This window comes from Desmodus rotundus, chromosome 10, assembly GCF_022682495.2.
Source record: "Desmodus rotundus isolate HL8 chromosome 10, HLdesRot8A.1, whole genome shotgun sequence".
Taxonomy (NCBI): domain Eukaryota; kingdom Metazoa; phylum Chordata; class Mammalia; order Chiroptera; family Phyllostomidae; genus Desmodus; species Desmodus rotundus.
The window spans coordinates 13,061,035-13,076,737 of NC_071396.1; the positions used below are offsets into that span (position 1 = coordinate 13,061,035).

The following is a 15,703-nucleotide window of genomic DNA, read 5'->3' on the forward strand; positions in this document are numbered from 1 at the left end:
GATACTGGGCATCCTTAAACCCATATCACAAAAAGCCTCATAGCTTTTGAAAACAGAATTCCTAGAACAAACAGGGTGAGGCTTGAAATGAGGCTTGACAACCTCCTGGCCCAGCTGTCTTTTGGAACCCAGAAGCAACTGGGGGGCATGCATCGGCACAGTTTTAAAAGTAGGGGGCATTTGCAGTGAACCTGAAATCTCTCGACTTGGCCATTTCCTTTACTAACAGCCATTTGAAGGAAAGCACAGGCCAAATTTCCTCTTTTTCTCACTCCTGCAGTTTGATACTTAACTAGAAAGTGCCCTGTAGTGACTGTGTTGAAAACCTTTCATTCACACCACCGGAGAAAGAGGTCCCTCCCACATCTGAACCCTGGGCACGGCAGCTGCATCCTCCTGTCCTTCCCAATCGTCAATACTTCTTAGGGGCTTTGCGCCTTGGATCATGGGCTTTCATTTTTGACAGATTAGGCAGGAGAGCGAAGCCTTCTGGGTAGAGGGTGAGAGAGAAAGCAAGAGGAGGAAACACTGCAGCTCCTCACTCCCCCAGATACTTGCCTCCTGTTGGAAACTGCTAGAAGGGAGCAGTGATCTCCTCGGAGTCAGGAGCGCCCTGCGCCCACAGAGACTGGCTGGGATGAAGCGCTGACTCCTCTGAGCTCCCTTCTGAATTCAGATGCAAGAATTCTGTGCTTAGCAAATCCCACTGGTCGGGCCTTACTGGTTTTGAATTTATGGTAGCTTAGAGAGGGCTTGGGTTGATATTTACATTTCCCTTATCTACAGAAGAGGAAAAAAATGTTTCCTAAGCAAATGGTGAGTATGTAGGAAATTAGAGGGGAAAGAATGGCCTATTCAGGGTGCCTTTGCAGCACGCTATACCACATAAACATTATTAATCACAGATAATTCCTCACTGTTTGTGATAGTAGGTCCTGGCAGAATCTCTGTTTGTCAGTGTTCTGTAAGCTTTTACTTGGTGTTATTGTGCAGGCTTAAAATAAATCTCTATTTTACTAAAAGAATCCAGAATTTCAAATTTCCATTAAATAAGACATTTCACCGTCCCAATTAGTCCCAACCAAAAGGTTTTACTTTTTAATAAAATGTTGACGTGACAGAATCTTTGCTTATTGGACATAATGCCAAATTCCAGATAATTCCATCATCTAAGTCCTGAGAGCTGAGAAGGAAGAGAAGGGGCCAGGGGGGAGGCTGCTGGCTGTCCTGCAGAAGCTGCTCAGTGTCACTTCTTCAGTGGCTTTCAAGCTGATGTGACCTCTGGGGACCAGAAGCAGCCTGGCTGGAGGCTAAAGGAGACCTGAGTTTCTGTTTCATAAATCGAATTTCTGCAGAGCAGAAGCCCACTGATGCTCATATGAGCCATGCGCGCATTCTGTTTCCCTCCCTCTCCCCCTTTCCATTTCTTTCTGAGAGACAGATAAACTCATTCACTATAGAGAATGATAATCCGTCTGGCAGAGCCCTGCTCCACAGCCCTACTCAGGAGAAACCCAGACAGTCGGCACGTAAACCTTGGGTACTGACAGACACGCAGTGTTGCGCTGCCCCGAGTTTGGGACTCCTGCCGTTTCCATATGCTATTTCGCCGTGTCACGGAGCTAGCAGCATAAACCGATTCGCTGCATTAATAAGTGTTTCAAGTACTGCGTTGGTGCCTGAGAGGGATTGGAGAGCCTCTTGCTGTGCTTGCAGACCTCTTTGCCTAGGTAACATCACGGGTTCTCTTTTTCCTGACCGATTTCATTCCCCGCAAAATGCTCAAAGCAGTTTAATGAAGATATCCTGTGTGGATGCAGAAGCAAGTGGCCAGTCCGAGGAGATGATGAGCCCTTAGATGCAGGCAGGGAACTGCTTGTGTGATAGGCACACTGCTTTTTCATGGCGCAGAGCCTGGTCCATCAGCTCCTTCTTTCATCCTGGCTTCCAGGCTTCATTTCTTATGACAAAGACCAAATTCACGTCCATCATAACAGAAAGGGTTTATTTGTATCATCCACTTTTTTTTCCCCCTGGCTTCTGGATGTAATCTTCAACTGAAACATTTGGTTTACCCAGGAATATAGAGGGAATTAAGGGGAACAAATCAGTACATCATAGAGGAAGTGAATGGGTCTGATGGAGCAGAGAGCCTTCAGAGTCTTGGATTCAAATTCAGCCCTGTGGCTGAGTTTTAAATTTGGGTTGATCCATAAAGATGTTCAGCTGTCTGTCCCAAAATTAGCCCTGTCAGCCCAAGTGATTCAAGTCACAGGCGCACTCGTCTTTCATCGTGGCTTGTCTCTGACAATTCCTGCTTCAGACATTTGGCTGCCAGTCTGCCTGAAGTGAGTGACTGTCTCTAATTATGTGCTTGCGGCTCTGTCTCCCTTTTTTGAAAGCACTCTCACGTATCAGGTGCTGGCCTAGTGTGGAAGTAGGTGTGAAAGGTGTGACCACGCCCAAGTCCTGGGCCCTGCCCTTGAAGAGCTTTGCAGCCCTGACCCTGGTGGCTGTCCTGGCCTGGACCTGACACATGTATGGATCAGCCTTGGGTTGCCCTGCTCGTCACCAGTGTTGGCTGGGCTGATCTGGAGGGTGGGACAGTGTGCCCGTCCTTCCTCACTACAAGTCAGTGTCATCTACAGAACCCTCACTGCGTGCTCAGGACTCTCTGGTCTTGTGTCTGTTCCCTGAATACTTCGTGTTGTTCTGTGCCCCGTGTCCTTTGCACCTCCTGTTCCTTCTGCCCAGAATGTTCTTCATCAGTCTAATCTTGACTCATTTATCTGCCCCCAGCTAAAATGTCTCCTCTTCTGGGACGGTTTTCCTGACCTGACCCTGCAGTTTAGAGTCGGCCCCCCTGCTATAGGCCCCCATGGACCCCTATAGAGGCCTACCCAGTATGCACCAAACTTGTTAATACTTTTCAGTGTCTGGCCCTTCCACAGTGAGGTAAGCTTCCTGATGACAGCAACCACTGTTCGCCTTATTTCTAGTGAGAAATCTAGAGATAAAGTGTATCTCTATAGAGCCTGGCACATAATAGGTGCTCAGTAAATGTCGAATGTATAGGTGGGTGGGTGGGTGGATGGATGGATGAATGAAAAAATTAGCAGGTAAGTGGATTCGCCTCGTGTGTCTCCCCTGAGGGTGAATGTCACATCAAAGGTGGGGATTTGTCTTTGGTTGAAATATATAAGGAACTTTGCTTCCCAGCTAGAAGGGTTGGACCCCTGAGCAGGAAATCCATTAGCCCGTTGACAGTTCTTGGGCCAGCAATGTCTTGAGAGCAGCTGAGAGAAGTCAGCTATCAGTGTTGAATGCAGTTGGAAAATGGTGGAAGCAGGTAAAATGCAGAGCTTAGGAAATTCTCTTTACTCTAGGCCTCTCTTGGCTAGTGCTGGAGTACAGTTTGAAGGTCATTTCCAGAACACAGGCCATGCAGTTCTACTCCAATAGCAATTAAAATAATATTCTATGGCCAACATGAGGGATTTGGGTTCATTCCCTGCTTGTATGACCTTGGTCACTGTTCTCTGTCTGAAGAATTCAATAATCAAATATTGATTGCAGCCTTTTCATTGGTGCCAACTTTATTTTTCATTGGCATTCTTGCCCACCCATATCTTGCAGTGTTGCAAACTACTAATAATCCCACTTCTGTGCGAACTTGTACCGGGCTCTAGTGCCATTTCTGCTCTGCCGGTTTGGCTGGAAAGGCCTCACCCGCTCTATGCAGCAGCTTTCCACGCACGAGTCAGCAGTAAGGGGGACCTTTGCTCACTGGGGAGCTATCTATGAAGATATCTGCAGAAGGAGCTGGATTTTAATAGGCATACCATTCCCAAAGGTGGCACAGGATCATGCCACGTGATGCAGAGCCAGTCGGTGGGCTTGGAGCAGCTTTTCTAAGCTACGATACATGTTGTCTTTAAACCGAACAGGTCGAAGTAGGTGACCTCTGATCCCTTCTGCTCTAAATAGTCTATTCATTTTAATAATTGCAAGCAAAGTACTTCCACGCCTTTACTCTAGTAGGTGTGCACCAAAAATGCCATCTGGCCATCTCAATCATGTAGAAGGTTGGTACCAGGACAGGAACTCAGACAACAGAGCTCATGGTATTAAATCTTTTCAAGTACCCACTGCTTAGGAAATAGAAGCAACACCGAAAGGGTGCCGCGGACACCCTGCCCCTCTTGCTGTACGCTCTGGTGGAGTCAGGCCAGGTGGTTCCAGGCCCTCCCAGACATCTGGCCTTTGCTTCCCAGGACTGAGCAATACAGGGGACATTTCAGAGCAAGGCTCAGGCTGTGACCACGTCGCTCACCGTGACCGAACCGCTTGGTTGGCAACTTCCACACATTGGAAGCGTGGCTCACCACGTCTTCTGAACACCTGGGAGGTGCTTGCTGCCCAAAATAGTCTTCCTTGCCACTCATGAAAATCCATTCCTTAATTACATTGTTTTGAATTTCATCCATTAGAAATTCTTTCGAATTAATGAGAATTTCCCCTTCAAAATGCAAACACCTTTATGGAATTATCAGTCACTCACAACGATCACATAATCTCCTAAGATTGCTTTCTTTTAAACCTCGATGAGGTCAGGCATTTTGATCAGATGAAACAGGACCCTTTGGGGGGCTGCACTGGGGAGGCAGGATTTGTGAGGTACCGCTGGGAAACCATTGGCGAGTTCCTCAGCCAAGGTGAAAGAGAGAAGTTTCTAGGAAGTGGGACAGGTGAAAGGAGGGTGAAGACAAATGGTCCTTCCTTCAGAACTTTGCCGTGAGCTGGTCCAGCCCTAGGGCTGGGCTTGAGGAACTGCTCGTGGAAGAGACTGGCCCCGCGGGACCGTGGGCGCCTGCAGGAAGGGCAGCAGCCTGTAAACAAAGGCCGCGTTCACCTTCAGTGAGAGACTTCTTCCCCAGCAGCATCAATGAGCCCTTGTAGCAAGCATAGCTGTAATGTGTAGAAGCGTTAAAAGCATACTTCCCAGTGTAAAAATACTGAAATATCCAGAGCATGGTAAGGGGACCGTTCTGTTCTGTGATACGATGTGGTAGCTTGAAAAGTAACGGAAATGGAGTAAGTCGCTGTACAGATAGCGCCCTAATGAACACAGTCCTGTTTGCCGGCCCCTTTGTCCTGCTGGCAAATTCTGTTGCTCGGTCAAATCAATAATGTCTTCAGGGAAGAGCTCCCGGGACTGAGTTGCTCTGTGACCGGGTTTTGAAGACAACGTAATTCGGCGCTTCTCAATTTTCCTTGATTTTTGCATACAGAAAATGGAAGACTGTGATAAATATTTTCCACAAATGGCGTCGAAATGGAAACGCAGCTGGTGGCAACAGTCTTCCTCTATTTAGTTGGCTGCTGGGTTCCAGGTTTCCTCTTGAAACAGCCGGTCACATTTCCGGTACACAGTCAGAGTCCTCCAGTGTGGAGTGATTATTTTGTGTGTTTCTCTCTCCAGCTTCTTTCTTCTAGAAACTCCTTCACTATAGACCAGGTGTCAGCAAACTTTTTCTGTAAAGGGCCAGGTGGTAAGTACATATTTTAGGCTTTGTGGGCCGTACGGCCAACTTCTCAATTCTGCTGACATGGCGTGAGCACAGCCACAGACACTCTGTGAAGGGACAGGGGCGGCTGAATGCCAGTAAGACTATGTGCGAACCACGCCGCGGTGGGATTCGGCCCTGGAGCCGTGGTTTGCGGGCCCCTGCTGTAGACTTACTTCCCCAACGGTGCTCCGTCCAAGCAGTGCCGGCTGTGCTGCCCCCATCGGCTGTGTCTGTGTTTGAGAATCACAAGGGAGGAGAGCGTCTCTGCCTCCCAGCACCATGTTCCGGCGCCTGCCAACACCTTGCTCTGGGAACCCAGGACTTCTTCGAGGCCTCTGGGTTCTTGAGTATTTAGCATCCGTATGAGCTAATTTCAGTAAAAGTACCAGGCACCCGTCTGGAATATAGGTCACCGACAGCACTCACAGTGTTGTTAGATACTGACACCTTACTCTAGGTCCAGACACACACCTTGGTAAGCTCCTTAGCGGTGTGCGACATTCGGTCTGCCATTTAAAACTGGGTGGTGCAGCTCCTTATTGGTTCTTAATTTCTGCAGACCTCATTGTTTTTCCTTCCAAATGAGGGAAAGGTAGGAACATTTTTTAAACCACAGCGTTCCCTTCTTGATTTAACACTCAATCTTTTGAGATCATTAAATCCCTAAATTGTCTATTAACCTAATTGTTTACACAATGGCTTTGTACCTAGAAATTAACACAGAACATTCAATCAGTTTCTAGGACTATTTTACTACGAGGTATATCACACATTCCACAGGGTACATAAATCATACAAGAACTGTTTAAAGAATGATAAGGTAAATATGCATGTAACCACTTTATGTTCCTCCTAAATATAGAAGATTTGGATTATGTCTTCTTCCCTAGTGACATATGTGCTGTAATTATTGTATATTTTTATTTTTACCCTATTTTAACCTGACAATATTGTTGTATTGGCCAGTATCCACAGATTTCCCAAGTGCAGCATTCTCTTTGCTCCCCACTCTCTTCCCTGCGCACCCCCACCTCGGTTCACTGTTCTTCTGCCAGAAGCACGTCCTGTAGAAACTCCTTTTGTTCAGACCTGCTGGTGACAAATCATCGGTTTTTCTTTGTGTAAAAACGTCTTCATTTTATCCTCATTTTTTTTTAATTAAGACTTTATTTTTCTTAGAACAGTTTTAGGTTCACAGCAAAATTAAGTGTAGGGTACAGAGAGTTCCCATCCTCTACCCCATTCATGCACGGGATCCCCCATAATCAGTACTCCCCACCCGACGGCACGTTTGTTCCTGTTGATGAAGCCACACCAGTACATCAGAGGGACCCAAAGGCCACAGTCCACATTAGGAGCTCACCCTTGGTGTTGTCAAGTTTACAGGTTTAGACAAATGTATAATTACACGTATCCCTTACTATGGTATCGTACAGAGTATTTTCAATGCCTAAGATTTCCTCCGTGCTCTGCCATTCCTCCCTCCCCCACTCCGTATCCCCTGGCAACCACTGATCTCTTTATTGTCTCCATGCTTTTGCCTTTTCTCGAATGCCATAGAGTTGGAGTGGAGCCTTTTCACGTTGGCTTCTTTCACTTAGTAATATGAGTTTGAATTTCCTCCTTTTAATGGCTTGATAGGTCATTCCTTTAGCACTGGATAATGTTCCCTTGTCTGGATGCACCACGGTTTATCTATCAGTTCACCTACTAAAGGGACATCTGGGATGCTTCCAACTTTGGCGGTTATGGGTAAAGCTGCTATAAATATCTTCTGTGTGTAGGTTTCTGTGTGGACCTCACCAAGGAGCATTATTCCTGGATCCTATCGTTTAGTTTGCTTGGTATGTTCATTGTTGTCAGAAATCGCCAAACTGTTTTCCAAATGGCTGCCCCGTTTTGCATTCCCACCAGCAGTGAGTGAGAATTCCACTCTCTCTGCATCCTCACCAGCACTGGGCATCGTCAGTGTTCCGGATTTGGGCCGTTCTAATAGGTGTGTAGTAGTGTCTCGTTGTTGTTTAAATTTGCATTTCCCTGATGACATGTAATGGGGAGAATCTTTTCACGTGCTTACTTGCCGTTTGTATTTTTTATTTGGTGAGATGTCCAGGTTTTTGGTCCATTTTTTAAAAAATGGGTTATTTTTTCTTACTGTTTAGTTTGAAGAGTTCTTTTTGTATATTTAGGATAACAATCTTTTACAGACATGTCTTTTGCAAATATTTCCTCCCAGTCTGTGGCATGTCTACCCATTCTCAATATTGCCTTTTGCAGAGCAGAAGTTTTTAATTTTAATGATGTCCAGCTTATCACTTATTTCTTAATCACGTCTTCGATCTTGGATCTAAGACGCACCAGCATACCCAAGGTCATGTAGGCTTTCTCCTGTTTCTTCTAGGAGCTTTCCAGTTGTCCCTTTGCATTGAGGTCCGTGACCCACTTTTAGTTCATATTTCTGGAGGGCGTGAGATCTGTGACTAGGTCCGTGTTTTGTATGTCGGATGTCCAGTTCCAGCACCGTTTGCTGGGAACACTGCCTTTGCTGCATTGTATTGCCTTTGCCCCTTTGTCAAAGATCGGTTGACGGTATTTATGTGGGTCTTTCAGGATCCTTGACTCTGTTTCATTGATCTCTTTGTCTGTTCTTTCACCAAATACCACGATGTCTGTCTGGATTACTGTGGCCTTACACTAAGTCCTGAACTTGGACAATGGCAGTCCTCCAACTTTGTGCCGGCTCCTCTGGTCTTTGACCCTGAGTATCAACTCCAGGACCAGTGTGCGGACAGCCACAAACTAACTTACTGGGGCTTTGATTGGGCTGGCGTGGAATCTGAAGATGACGTTGGGAAGGACCGACATCTTGACAATATTGAGTCTTCCTGTCCGTGAACATGGACAGTTTTCCACTTACTTTGTTCTCCCGTGATTTCATTCATCACAGCTTTGTAGTTTTTCTTATGTAGCTCTTGTACATATCTTGTTAGATTTATACCGAAATATTTTTATTTCATTTTAGGAGGTTGCCGATACCTCATTTTGTTAAGTGTTATTGAGATATAATTCACATGCCATTCAGTTTACCCATTTCAAGTGTACAATTCTGTGGGGGGTGTTTTGTTGTTGGATTTTTGTGGGGGGGTGGTTTGGTATATTCAAAGATACATGCAGCTATCACCACAATTTTTTAACATTTTCATCACCCGGAAAAGTAGCCCTGAACCCTCCAGTTACCCAGCCCGACTCTTCCAAGATGTTTTCGAGGACACGGAGGACTGCACTGGGAATTGGTTTTTCCCGGGCTCATTGAATGTATGTTCTACTGGCGTCTGCTTCCACTGTCAGCCTTGCTGCGGTTCTTCGAGTGTCATCTGTCTCCTGTAACTGGCCACAAGGGCAGAGTCCCTATTAGGCTTCACAGTGTTGGGTAGACCCTGGGCGTGCTCTGTCCCCGCAAGCTCCAGAAAGCAGGCGAAGCCAGAGGCTCCAGCCTACAGGTCCCAGAAGTCTCACCATCCTACCTACTTCTCAGGGCCTCCTTTTCACGTAGATTTGGCCTGACTATTCTTTACTCTCTTGCCAGCGTTTTATTGCTTTTAAATATTCTATCTAGCATTGTACATTGTCTTCCAGAAGAGAATCCAGCCTGCCGTATTACGAGAAACAGAGAACAAATCAGTTTTCATGAATTTGAACAAACCAGCTCAAATAAGCAAAACAGTGTATGAAAACAAAATTTAACGTTTCTAGTCAACGTTTCTTCTTGGGAAAGATCCAGAGTGGTATGACCAGTGTGTATTCAGATATTTAGGGGCGTTAGCACATACACCCAGAATTTCAGAGGTGTCTTTATTGCCCGTGGAAGGGGATAAATAAGCGCACCTTATGTAAGACAAGTGCGACTTTTGGAACGAAAATCTTATTGCCAGTTTTTTCTCAAGCACTTAATAAGTAAATTGTAGTTATAGTATAATTCAGTCAAGCTGGGTGGCCTTTCTGAAATCTTTAAATATGTCATTAAATAGTTCTACCCTAAAAAAAAAAAAGAAAAAAGTGCTGCAAGATATGAAACAGGCGAAAGCCACACAAGGGGCAGCGCCGTCGCCAATGAAAAGGAAACTGTGCGCGTACAGGGGAGGCTTGTCCCGCCTGCCTGGAAGATTCAGGCCGGCTCTTAGCTACGTGCAGGACCACCCGCGTGGACAGCCCGCGAGGTCCCTGCTGCTCCCCAACTGCCCTCGGGCCGGGCGGGATGTGAGCGGGTCTGGCAAGGCGGCGATGAAATGTGCAAGTCCAGTGTAAGTGACAGTAACTTTTACCTTCCAAACTGGACACTTCACCCTACCTGCCACAAAAACCTTTCCTAAGGCAGCAGCGCCAGGCCACTCGGCCAGAATCTTCTCAGCCACTCCAGTCCCCCAGGCTCCCCACTGTGTAGGTGCACACTCAGCTGCATCTTAAAAGAAATGGAAGCATCCAGGTGATACAAGTGGGCCTTTGGGATCTTGGAAAGAACTATCTTGATGGTATTAGGGTATTTTCTTTAACTTTGCAAAAAGATCAGGTGACTTTCTTTCCATGGCTTATCTCAGTGTGGATGTAACAGTGCGTTGAGACCACGTAGCTTGCATTTCCTAGCCATGCAAATTTAATAATACTAGTTTGTGTTTACATGTAGTTTTGTGCATTTCCAAGTGTTCTTTCATGTCTTTCCTTACCGTCAGGTTAATTGTAATGCAGTCACTCAACTAACTAGTTGGGGGAACCAGATCTCAAAGCCAGATCTCCAGACTTCTTCATTCTAACTGATCTAAAAATGTAAATTCTGCTCCTGATCCTGAATCACATGAACATTGAAAATAGACAAAAAGCTCTTCTGTTCTTATTACCTGATTTAAAGATTCTTTCTAACAATGGATCGTGGACAGACAATTACCATTTGCCAAACTTCTGAGAGTGAGAAGACTCTGCCTTTTTAGTGAAGGACGTACTGGGTGGAAATTAGGGAAAGTAGAAATGTATTCTTTGTGTAGGAAAATGATCCTGCTTATACCTTTTATGGGATACAGTAAACGTGAGAATAAGCTCATTGCATAAGGCAAAATGTCCTGGCACCACTGTGAGGTCCTGTTGTAATGTGCGGTGGAATTACAAGAGGCACTGAGAGTTTTCTCATACTCGGGGGTAGGAATCGGGGTGGGCGGCAGATCCGTCCTTCTCAGCGATGTGGGGCCGATAACAGAGGACTGAGGGTTCAGTCTGGGCTGGAGCCCAGGATCTTTCTCTTTGGGAAACGAGTGAGTGTTCATGGCTCTGATCTTCCAGTCGCCATCCGGCAGGAGCAGTGACGGAGAAGCCGGGGCTCACCGCCCTGCTTGGGGAGCAGCACCTCTCCAGACTGTGAAACCATCAAGGTCATGATAAGAGACAGATCTCGTTGAAGCGGTTTCTGAGCCAGTGTGGTCTGTCTTTTCTCTCTTTAGTTTTGTGTATTAGGATCTTTTTTTTTTTTTTAACTAAGAACGACCAAAAAATGTATCATATTCCAAATCAAGCTGCCCTACCACAAAGGCATAAAAAAACTGCAATCTAACAGGTGGTGTAACTTAAGCAGATGCTGAGGAGCCTCAGGTGACCCTCTCTGCCTTTTCCTGCTTCTTCGTCTCAGTAGCCCACAGCGTATGCCACCGCCAAGTGTCGGCACTTGATTTCAGACGGAAAAGCACAGCCTCTTACTGTAGAGTGTGCGCTGCTGCTACACCTGCTGTTGTTGTAGCTAGCTGTCGAGGTCCGCCTGTCTCCGATGCCGCTCATCGTGTCTGCCACTTCATTTCTCTGCAAGGCTTAGAGTTCAGTAAAACTCCAAAAACTTCTAAAACTTGTGGCAGCTAACTACCACCGTCCTTAATTTCTGAAGGTGCAAGTGTAAAATCTAGCCTCCTACACTTGCAATTATGAAAAATTTCAGACATCCGCAAAAATGGAGAGCACGCTATAATGACCCTTCAGAAATCTGTCATCCAGCTTCGCTAATTAATTATCACGATTTTGCAACATTTATTTTGTCTCTGAGCTCCCTGCTCCTTCTTCCTTTGTTCAATGGTCTTATACTTTTTGCACTTCTCAGCATTTCTGAATCTGTTCCTTGCTGTCTTTCATTACTTTTGAAAATTTGCCGTCATTATGGCTCTGTATGTGGCTTCTGTCCCGGTCTCTCTCTGTCTCGTTTGGGATTCCAGTTAACATGTCTAACACCCATGTCCCTCTTTGCTTTCCATTTCATTGTCCCCTCGTGTCTTACGATTGATAATTCTCTTGACCTGCCTTCGAGTTCACCCATTCTTTCCTTGGCTGGGCGGCTCTTGATATTAAACTGTTCAGTTCTTCATTTCAGCTATTTTTCAGTTCTAGAATTTTCATTGGTTATTTTTAATATAATCTTTAACTTTCTACTGAAATCCTTTTTTTATTATGTAAGTCTCAAATGTACTTATTACATCATTTTAAAGTCTCTGAATGAGAACCTTAATACCTTAGTACTGTGGTCTGTTTCGTCGTATTTTTCCTTGGTTTTCAGGCACTCCTTGTCTTTTTCTGTTCCTGCTTATAATTTTACTGAATGCAGGACATTGGATAGAGAAATTGAAGAGATAATTTGAGGTTCAGGATGCTGGTATCTTCACCTAAGGAGAATCTACCTTTTGCTTCTGGTAGTCAGGGTAGAAACAGATCCCCATAATCAAGCAGGGTTGGACTGAATGGCTCCATCTTTGTGACGGCTGGTCTGCTTCTGGCTTCCCGCTATTCCTAGACTGTAGCCCTTTGGGGTCCAGAATGAAAGCCAGGGATGTTTACTGTGGCTCCTTCTCACCCCGCTTGGGCCCTGAGCCTCAGTTTCTGCATCCCCGTATCTGTGAGGCTGCCCATACCTGCTCAGCTCTTAGCCTGTCTGCCTTTCCTTTCTAGCCAGCAGAGGGAAAAGTGGCAACAAACGCAACGGTCACTTTCTTGAGCTTCTGTGCTTTCTGTGATCTTGACTCTTCAAGTCTCCTCTGCCTCAGAGGGTCTTTGACACCTTCAAGCAGAAAAAAAAATTTTTTTTTCATCTAACTTTTCTTGTTTGGTCTGAAGCAAGCAAGCTAACTCACCATGACTGGAAGGAGAAATTCCGCTGAATAAGTTTAAGTTAAATCTCAAGCATTACATTACTTTATCCACGCGCACTTCAGTTTGTAGCTCAGAAAAATTGTGCGCGTTTTCTTAGGTAGTCGCAATGCAACTTCCTGTTCAGATTTCCTAGATTATTTCAGAAACACCTTTTATATTTTGTTTGAATTAAGATGAACACGGTCTACGCATTTGCTTGTTGTGTCTCTTAAGTCTCTTTTTAATCTAGAGGGTTCTCCTCCACTGCCGTCTTTTCCCTTCGCAGATCCTGGGTCAAGGTCCTGCTGAACTTCCCATGTCTCAGATTTAGCTGGTTGCTTCTATTTGTTCCTCTATCGTTTGTTTTTCCTATGAAATGGAATTTTATTTTTTCAGGAGTTGCAAATTTATTTTTCTAATTCAGCCACCGTCTTACATCTATTACTCAACATTCACACACTAGAGCTATTTGGTTACTCCGTTGTACAGTTTATATAGGCAAGTTAAGTTCTCCTTTTAAATTTAGAAATGTTTTTTATACCGATTCTAAAAAATTAGTCCTGAGCGATACATGGTTTTCCTACCCAATAAAGGCCACAACCGCTCCCTGTAATGAAGCAGTGTGATTGGTCATTGCATCACGTGGGATGCTTCAGCGCGGTCAACAGCCTAGGTCCTGCCATCGGGTGTTTCCTTCTCTGCACCCTTTGAACTCAAGACATTCCAGGTCCCTGACTCTCTGCCTCCTCATGAAGTACGGCAGCAAGGGCTCGGTGCTTATGCGTGTGCTGCTGTTCTCTGCTGGTTTACTAAACACATTCCTTCCCGTGCGCTGGTTCACGGAAACACCGAAGGCCAGCTTCCCACGGGGCCCAGCACCGGCCCCATGCGGTTGCTGGCTGCGAGGAGACGATGCTGGCACCCCTGCAGGGAGAGCACCTCGTCCTCTGAGCTCGGTGCTACCTAGATCACGGGTGTTTTCTGTAGCAGTGTTTCTGCTTCTGAATCGGAGTCAGCTGGCTCTGGCTCTGCTCCACCCAACCAGTCTCCAGGTGCCACTGAATCAGCATCAGATCCTTGCTTTCTGTCCTCATCGCCACCATCCTGCCTTAGGGTCTCTTTTCTAATTTTCTTAGTTTTCTATGCTGATGAAACACTCTCGGCTCCTTTCAGTAGTGCCTGGCTGCCGACAGGCAGAATTCAAACTCCCTGGCTCCGCATTCATGTCTCTGTGCCCCTGGGCCTCAAACTCGTCTCCTCTCCACTCCCCTCCTCTGTCACCCAACCGGCGCGCTTTGTGTTCAGCCTCCCGTCCCTTCCCATGCCCCGCACACTTGTCCAGGTGGCCCTTGCCCCTTCCAGGCTGAGCCAGCTCTGCCACTCTATGAAACGGCGCCTCTCACTGCGCCCCTCCCTGCTTCTGGGGCACCTGCCGTCTAGCAGCTGTCTGCATCACGCCTCTCTGTATCACGCTTTAACTTGCCTCGTGTCTGCAACTAGACTGCTCACAAAGGGCAGGGACTCACCTGACTGCTCCGAGTCCCTTCCAGCACTGGGCACATAACCTGTCATCCTGGAGGCACACCGTCCCCTCACCTTTCTCCTCCCAACTCCTGTGTTAGTCCTCATGCACCCCGGACGCCTCCTCTGGCTCAGACTCCTGGCTGGCCTTGATTTTGGATAGTCGTGTGATCAAAGACGACTCACAGGCCCTCCTGTCTCTTTGTCACTATCTTACATGGTCAAGTTAATGAAAGCCCTGCCCTCAGTGGGGGACTTCTCCCAGCAGGGGTGAGCTTCTCCAGTTGTCCTTGGGCTGCTGTTCCAGCAAGGGATCGTGGTTCTTACCCCACGTGTCAGCAGGGACGCTCCAGACACAACCCAGACACACAGTCCACACCCCACTGGGGTCTGAGACCGCTCCGCACAGATCCTTGTGGAAGGCCACCCACAGGCCCTCCCTCCTCATCCTCTCCTGAGTGACCTTTGTTTTTTCATGCCTTGAAGCGCCCAGATCAGGCACCTGTCGCGGCACATATGCGCCCCTTTCTCACAGAACCTTCTGCTGACTGACAGGGCGGACCTCCACTTAGTGGGGTGATTATTAGTGTAAAATTACTTTTTGTCCTTTCAATTTAATTATGCCACATTGATAGCAATAAAATCAAACCTCAAACCCAGGTGTGCTTTTCAAGGAAATGTCCGGGACAATTACCTTCCAACAATGGTGTCCTGTACTTAGGCCTTTTGTCTGGGGATCTCCAGATCTTTTCCACACAAGTAGGTAATGGTGTCCATTCTGGGAGGGCCGAGCTGGACCGATTGATCTCTTGGCAGATGCCGTGGGGGGGGAGAATTCCAGGACCCAGGTGTCTCCTTTGTTCTCCCCCACCTCCCTTTCCAGTTCTTTAAAAGAAGAATGGCCAAGCTTCCATTGATTTAAATACCTTCTTCTCAAATACTGCTTTCCACTTTTTAAAGAGCACGGACGAAACGTTTCTGTATCACGTTTCGTGGGGGAAGAGCTGAGGCCCAGGGAGAGGAAGTGGTTTGCGGATGCTCGCACACTCGCCAGAGAACGCTGTGTCTCGTCTGCCTCATCTCTGTTGTGCGGCGGAGCAGCCACGTGGGCCCGTGGGTCCGTACGTGAAAAGCTGTGTGAAGAGGGCGTGGTCCGTGGCAGGTCCTCCCTAGGCCGTGACTCTGGCGTGTTGTTACTGGTGTCCAGGGGCAGGCACATGTGGTCGGTCCCCTGTGGAGCGTGCCCCTGCTTGTGTGGACAGTTGGGAGGCACACCCCTCTCCCCACTCAGCCAGGCCGTCCCCAACCCTCAGGAGCCAGCTGAAGGCCTGTTTCCCTCCTGCAGGAAGCGCTCGCTGGTCCGACCAGCCGTCACTTACCTCTCTCCCTTCATAACGCCCGTGTCATTCTCTCGGTTCAGTTCCATGCACCGGAATCCAGCATCACCATGTACTAAGTGAGGC

General features: G+C 46.9%; 1 protein-coding gene across 4 annotated transcripts in view; it reads left to right on the top strand.

The window, feature by feature from the left end:
* Window positions 1–15,703, top strand: part of SMYD3 (SET and MYND domain containing 3) — a 459,771-nt gene that overhangs the window by 430,280 nt on the left and 13,788 nt on the right. The window lies entirely within an intron of this gene.